Here is an 8,253-nt window from a genome sequence, read left to right on the forward strand (position 1 = left end):
GACACTCCACTTAGATTATTTTATTTACTTTTTTATTTTGGATATAATTAGTCAGAAATTTACTGAATGCTTACAAACAAAAATTAAGGAATTTGCAGTGACAGTTAAACATAAAAACAGAAAGCGTTCACTTCCCTGGCTCAGTGATGATATTAAACAGTTAATGAAAGACAGAGACAATGCTCTTAAAAAAGCCATAAAATCAAAACTATTGTGTGAGAGACAAAAATTTGCTTCATTACGAAATAGAGTGATAAGACAACTACGAAAAGCAAAGGCAGACTTTTTTATCACAATTATAAAAAATTGTCATGGAAACTCAAAAGCGACTTGGGATCAGATTAATAAATTAACAGGTATAACTTCTTCTAGTAATAATTCAATACAGCTAAAGAATAATGGCATGCTTTTACAGGATCCAGCTGCTGTGGCACAGACACTAAATGAGTATTTTGTTGATTCTGTGGATACTATAGCTAAAAGTTTCCCTGTGAAATATAACAACTTACCTGTCATTACTTTAGATATGTTAATTGAGCCCCCACTGTATCCAAAATCTGTATCTATATCCGATGTGGAAAAGGCAATTATGGAGCTTAAGTCTTCAAGAGCAAAAGATGTGTATGGGATGGATACACTTATGCTAAAACAAATAGGTCAGTCAATTAAGGGTCCATTAACACATATCATTAGTGTGTCACTAGATCAAGGGAAATTTCCTGAGTCATGGAAAATTGCTAGTGTCATTCCTATATTTAAAGGTGGCAACTCCCTTCTTACATCTAATTACCGACCAATTAGCATTTTGCCAACAGTATCTAAAGTTTTTGAAAAATTGGTTGCTAAATAAATCATCAATCATCTTAATTGCAGTTCTTTTCCTTTGCACTCAATGCAGTTTGGGTTTAGGGCTTATCATTCTACAGAGACATCAACATGTTATTTTCTGGAAAAGGTTAAATCAAATATAGACAAAGGAGGAATAGTGGGAGGAATATTTTTAGATCTTCGTAAAGCATTCGATACAGTTAACCATTCAGTTTTACTGCATAAACTTCATGCATTTAATTTTTCTTTAAAATTTATTAGTCTTATTAACTCATATCTTTTATCTCGTTCACAAAGTGTAAGAATTGACCAATATAATTCCACCCCCTTACTATTATCAACTGGTGTTCCACAGGGTTCAATTTTAGGTCCAATTCTTTTTAGTTTATACATTAACGAGTTACCATCTTTGTGTAAGAACTGTGACACTTTGATGTATGCAGACGACACAGTTATTTTGGCCTATGGAAAATCTGCAGAGGAAGTTGCCTCTAAACTAACTGAGGCCATGTCATCGATTTCAATCTGGCTTGAACAATCCTGTCTGCAATTGAATATATCTAAAACAGTTACCATGTTTTTTTCTAAAAACAATATAAATATAGAACCTGAAATTTTTAAATCTGGAGAAAGGTTACAAGTCGTCAAAGAATATAAATATTTAGGATTATATATAGACTCAAATCTCAATTTCAAAACTCACATCAAAAAAGTTAGTAATAGGATTAAGTTCAGTCTAGCAAATTTCAGATTCATTAGAGATTTCATGTCAACAGAAGCTGCTAAATTATATTTCTTTTCCATGATTTTATCTCACATAACATATCGGGGAAGTCGTGGCCTGGTGGTTAGAGAATCGGAATCCCAATCGAAGGGTTGTGGGTTCGAGTCTCGGGCCGCCAGGAATTGTGGGTGGGGGGAGTGCATGTACAGTTCTCTCTCCACCTTCAATACCACGACTTAGGTGCCCTTGAGCAAGGCACCGAACCCCCAACTGCTCCCCGGGCGCCGCAGCATAAATGGCTGCCCACTGCTCCGGGTGTGTGTTCACAGTGTGTGTGTGTGTTCACTGCTCTGTGTGTGTGCATTTCGGATGGGTTAAATGCAGAGCACAAATTCTGAGTATGGGTCACCATACTTGGCCGAATGTCACTTCACTATTCACTATTCACTATATTGTTTAATAAGCTGGTCCAATACTCACTCTACAACAATAAAACCATTAGAAAGATTATATAAACAAGCATTAAAAATACTGGATAAAAAACCATATCACTACCACCACTGTAGTATTCTGAGTAACTATCAGTTACTTACCTGGGATAATCTAATAAAATTCAAAAACATTTGTTTAATCTATAAAATTAGATATGGTTTAGCACCTCCTCCACTATGTGATTTTATACATTTTAGATCCAGTGAGGTTAGGGTAACTAGAGGGGCAGTGAGGGAAGACTGCATCATACCCCGGAGAAAAACAGCTTTTGGTCAGGCTGTCTTCTCCGTAAGAGCAGTTCAGCAATGGAACACAGTGCCGGCAATCATTAGAGAGTCCTCGTCATTCTTTTCATTCAAAAAGAATGCAAAAAAATGGCTTGTAGAGAGCCAAACTTGTGGGCACTAATGCTTTTATGTGTGTATTTAAATATTATATAATTTTTATATGAATTGTACTTATTAACCATAATGTGTTGTATGCAATTGTATTTTTATTATTGTGTGTGATTTTGTACTTGTGATTATTTTTAAAGGTTGCCTTGTTTAAATCTGGCTGGGGGACTACCGATGAAAATTAGCACTTTTGAGCTAACTCGGGTACATTTACATTGTTTTAATGTTTATTAATGTACACTGTCCCCTTTCAAATAAAGAAATAATAATAATAATAATAAATAATAATAAATAATTTACTTTTGCTTTCTCTTTTACCACACATAAATTCTGCACTGATCATTTATGACAAAGAAACACTTTTGGCCATCTGAGATTCTCCGGAACACAGAGATGAACAATGGCCACCTGAATAACCACCCAAGGTGAAAAATGTGTGAGTAATAAAACATATGACATATTCAGAAAATTCTAAACAATAATATAGTGTTAATATAAATTTAACATTAAAAATTGATATATATACAGTGCCCTGAAAAGGTTTTTGCCCTCTTCCTGTTTTTTTATTTAATTTATTTTTTGGCATATTTGTCACCCTTAAAAGATTCCAATCATAGAACAAATTTAATATTACACAAAGATAATGCAAGTACATACAGAATGCAGTTTTTAAATGATGATTTCATTTATTGAAAAAAAAAAAGCTGTCCAAACCTGCCTGGGCCTATGTGAAAAATTAATTGCCCCCTGTTAAATCATGAAAGAACTGTGATTAAACACATTATTTTAGAAAGCTGAGTAAATTAGCCATACCCAGACCTGATTACTGCCAGACCTGCTGAATCAAGAAATCACTGAAATACAACCTGTCTGACAAAGTGAAGCATGCTTAAAGAGCAACACATCATGCTGCGATCGAAAGAAATTCAAGAACAGATGAGAAAACAAAATAGTTGACATGCATCAGTCTGGAGATCATTATAAAACCATTTCTAAAGCTTTGGGACTCCAGTGAACCACGAACAGAGTCATTGTCCAAAAATGGAGAATTTGTGGCACAGTGCTGAACCTTCGAAGGAGACCTACCAAAATTACTCCAAGAGCACAACAATGGCTCATCCAGGAGGTCATAAAAGAACCCAGAACAACAGCTAAAGAACTGCAGGCCTCACTCGCCTCAATTATGATCAGTGTTCATGATTCAACAATAAGAAAGAGACTGGACAAAAACAGCATCCATGGGAGAGATCCACGCCAAAAGCCATTGCTGAACAAAAAGAACACAAAGGCTTGTCTCATATTTGCCAAAAAATATCTTGATTATCCCCAAGACTTTTGGGCAAATACTCTGTGGACTGATGAGACAAAAACTTAACTTTTTGAAAGGTGTGTGTCCCGTTACATCTGGCGTAAAACCCACACATTATTTCATAAAAAGAACATCATAACAACAGTCAAACTTGGTGGGGGTAATGATATGGTCTGTGGTCAGGACCTGGATGACTTGAATTAATGGAACGATGAATTCTGCACTCGATCAGAAAATCCTGAAGGAGAATGTCTGGTTGTCTGTCTGTGACCTTAAGCTCAAGCACACTTGGGTTACGCAGCAGGACAATGATCCCAAACACACCAGCATTTCCACCTCTGAATGGCTCAAGAAAAACTAAATGAAGGTTTTGGATTGGATTGAAGTCAAAGTCCGGAGTTAAATTCAATTGAGATGCTGTGGCATGACCTTAAACAGTCCATTCTTGCTCGAAAACCCTCCAATGTAGCTGAATTAAAACAACTCTGCAAAGAAGAGTAGGCCAAAATTCATCCACAGTGATGTGAAAGACTCATTATCACAAACGCTTGATTGCAGTTGTTGCTGCACAACTAGTTATTAAATTTAGGGGGCTATTACGTTTTTCACGTAGGGCCAGGTAGGTTTGGACAGCATTTTTCCTTAATAAATAAAATCATTATTTCAAAACTGCATTTTGTATTTACTTTGGTTATCTTTGTGTAATATTAACATTTTGATCTGAATCTTTTAAGTGTGACAAATACTCTGTAAAATAATTTGTAAAAGTATTTTTAAAGTATTAAAAGTATATATATATTTTTTTTTACAAATTAGTAATTTGTTTGCTTTTTCATTGTAGGCATATAAAATGAAATATGTAATACTATTATTTATTAAATATTATTTATTAGTGTTTCTGCTTCTGTTCTCAAGTCAAGTGCTTTTTTGTTAATAAAATAAAATGAAATAAAAACATGCAAAATGTTACTCTGTTTGTTGACAACGTTTTGAGGGTGTGTCAGTGTGGCCTTTAACTTTAACTGGTTTTTTAGTCTCTTACATGGGACAGCACCATTAAAACCCTCCAGCCTTCACTTTCAAAGGTGCCTTTACCAGTCAAAATAACATTTTATTATCAGTATTAAACATTAATATTACTAAAGTGCCTTTTATCCAACATATGTGTTGATGTTAAGTGCTAGCCACTGTATGTGGGACAACAAATCCTTGATTAAAATGAATAGTTGACTAAAATTAATCCAAAAGATGGATGGATTACGAATGATGTAATTCTAAAAGTGGGCTGAAGACTAAATCACATCCGTTGCCTAATGTTTTCTAACAATTAAAATGCCACTGTCATGTGTTCATTGTAGTATACACAATCTGCAGATGGCGTCGTCCATATGCTATTAAAAATATCTTTCTGGCCAACGCTGCCTCCTAGCGGTGACAATACATTAGTGCTCATCCACTCTAATCCTCTTATTTGTCTGTTTATGAAACACAAGCCAAACTGCTCTCAAATTAACTGTCTAACATGCTAAGAGGAGGAGATGCAAAGTAAATATAATGCTTAGTTACAAGATAATACATGTAAGCAACACTCAGTGTACCATGTATTTTTTTTTAGCCAAGTATGATTTCATATCCCTTCCATTTCTATAGTAAAAATACTTTTTGTTACAAATTCTATTATATATGTAGCAATTTGAGTGGAAAAGTTGATATTTGAAAAACTGAATGGATTTAGACGTCTGTTATTTTTGTTGTTTATTTAGAGAGGCCAATATAAGAAATTTATTAATTAATTTAAAAACAAAAGCACACCTTGGTTTTAGTAATTATTTTAGTCAATTAGTATAATTTTAGATTATACAGCATCATTGATATTAAATAGCATAATATAAAATAAATATTGATGGTTTCAAATGAATATGAAAATAGAATAGTATCATGACCCACACATGGTTTTGTAAGATTCATTCATTATAGGTCATTATCAAATTCAGAAATTATATTTTAATTCCTAACAAATAGCCTAAGCATGTTTTCCCTCTTATTTCACATTAAAGTCTGAAATGAACTTTATTGTGTTAAATGTTCAGTCGGATGATATTAACAGTATGAAGGTCTAAACAATATTTTTCTCCAAACAGGACGTTATAAGGCTAATTCCAGGTGTCTAATGTGAAATATATGTCAAATAACCTTTTAAGTAGATTAAAGTCAACATGCAATGGCATTAATAATCATTTTATTTCCATATTGTGACATATTTCTGAATAAAACGGGAAATTCGGTGCAAAAAAGTAAACTGATTTTATCCATTGGAAATTGACTTGACATTTAATCTTCTCTTTATGACAGGTGATTTGAGAACAAAAGATGAAATTAAGAGTCGTGATCTCAGCTGAAAAGAGAAGCAGAACATTTGTTTCATGCTTTATATATTCATCACTAATAAAACACTAATGAAACACTAATGACTCGAGGCCCAAATTCTAGTTGACTACAAAGAAGCTCTGGATAAATTTACCACAGCTCCTCTAAATGTCACTATATAACTGATGAAAATACTTTACAAAAAGCATCACATAATTGGTTGAAGTTCCTGTAATTCCTCATTTCAACACTAAAAGAGCTGTTAAAGGGATAGTTCACCCAAAAATGAAAAATCTGTCATTAAGACCTCAGACCGTACATTCATAAAATTATTTTGTTTATTTTGTTGATGACTAGGTACCATGTGATGCGCTGGTCAATGTATTAATAACCCGCACCCGACCGATGTTTTCAACTAACCCACCCGCAACTCGGACCGCAAAAAAAGAAAAAGAAAATATTTTACCTGACCTGTTTCCTGACCCGCATTTTTTAAAAGTAGTAAATGCTCATCATAGCGTCATTGGGCCATAGACGTAGGAACTAGGCAAAAAACAAACAAACAAACAAAAAAAAATCCTTAATATATTCTAATTTTGTCAAGAATTATAACAAAAATTGTCAATAAACTCATAATTTGTTCTAAAATAGTCAAGTCTGGCTATGTCTATTTTGATGTTTCTGTTCAGCAGACAGTGAGGCTCGGGTTTGTTCCGATCAGAGCTCGTGAGCGGAGAGCGCATTTCTCCATATATTACGCTCTGCTCGCTCGTTCCGTGGGGTCTCTCTCAACCCAGAATGGCCTGCTGGTTCGAAAATATGCAAGGAGACATTTAATTGTTTAGTAATAAACTGGTGTTTTCTGTGTCGCTGCAAAGATGAAGTTGACGATGCGGACTCGCCAGCCAGAGAGAAATGCACATTTCATATGCATTACATAATCAGAGAGTAGCCTATTTATTTTGGTTGTAATATTTTCCTTTAAAAGTAGACATTTCAAGCTTTCTGTAATATATAGCCTATATTTCTCAAATCTGTGAGGCACAAGCTGAGTTTCGGGGTCCTCCAGTTCACATGCAATGCAAGTGATCGTGCCGGCACCTCATTACATTGTCTGCTATATATTTGCTTCTTATTTATAAAATACGGGCAATTGATTGATAAAACATTGATCAAAATTAAGATACAATTTATACAAAATGAAAATCTTTTAAAAAGAGTTTTCTATAAAACAAAACTTAATGAAGTCGTCAAAATCATGCTTTACCAAAAACAGCGTCTTCACCTTTTCTCTTGCCGCCTCCATCTCTACCTGCAGACTGAGCTTGTGCGTCATCTTCGCGCCAGTTTTTCAGCCAATAAAGTGTAGGCCTATGTATTTCAAAATTGTGTCTAGTACTATATTAATTACAAAGGTTTAATTTGCATCTTTATTTCAAACGACCCGACCAACCGCGACCTGAATATCATTAAAAATATTTTTGGATGACTCGTAACCGCGGGTGACCGCAGGCACCCGTTCATTTTGGATCAACCCGCGCATCACTGCTTGGTACCTTGGTACACTGGCAGGTCAGAAAGCTCTCGGATTACATAAAAAATATCTTAATTTGTGTTCTAAAGATGAATGAATGTCTTGAAGGTTTGGAACGACGTGAGGGTGAGTAATTAATGACAGAATTTTCATTTTTGGGTGAACTTTCCCTTTAAATTGCCATGGTTTTTTATTTGTTTGTTTGATTGTTTTTGTGCGTGGTACATAATACTAGGTATTCTTTGAAGTACATTGAAATACAATGCAAATATATTGGTCAGTGATGGTCAAAGAAAACAAACGAATACCAACGCACTACATGACTCATGAGGTTTTACCATTGTAAAACCATGTTTAACAATAACAAGTACTAAAATTACTACAACGTACAATGGCACTACTATACTTCCCATTAGAAGCATCGCTTTCAGTAGCTTTCTATCTAAATAAAAGCTTTTCCTCCACTATTAGAAGTTGTTTCATTTTGTCCTCATGTTGTTTTTATTGTTATATAAAAAGAATGGGGCTAGTTGTCACATGTCAAATGCTGGTCTCAAACCTCTAGTTCAAAACTGCACAAATTAAAACGTTTTCATTTAGTTTG

Source organism: Carassius carassius, chromosome 17, assembly GCF_963082965.1.
Source record: "Carassius carassius chromosome 17, fCarCar2.1, whole genome shotgun sequence".
NCBI classification, from domain to species: domain Eukaryota; kingdom Metazoa; phylum Chordata; class Actinopteri; order Cypriniformes; family Cyprinidae; genus Carassius; species Carassius carassius.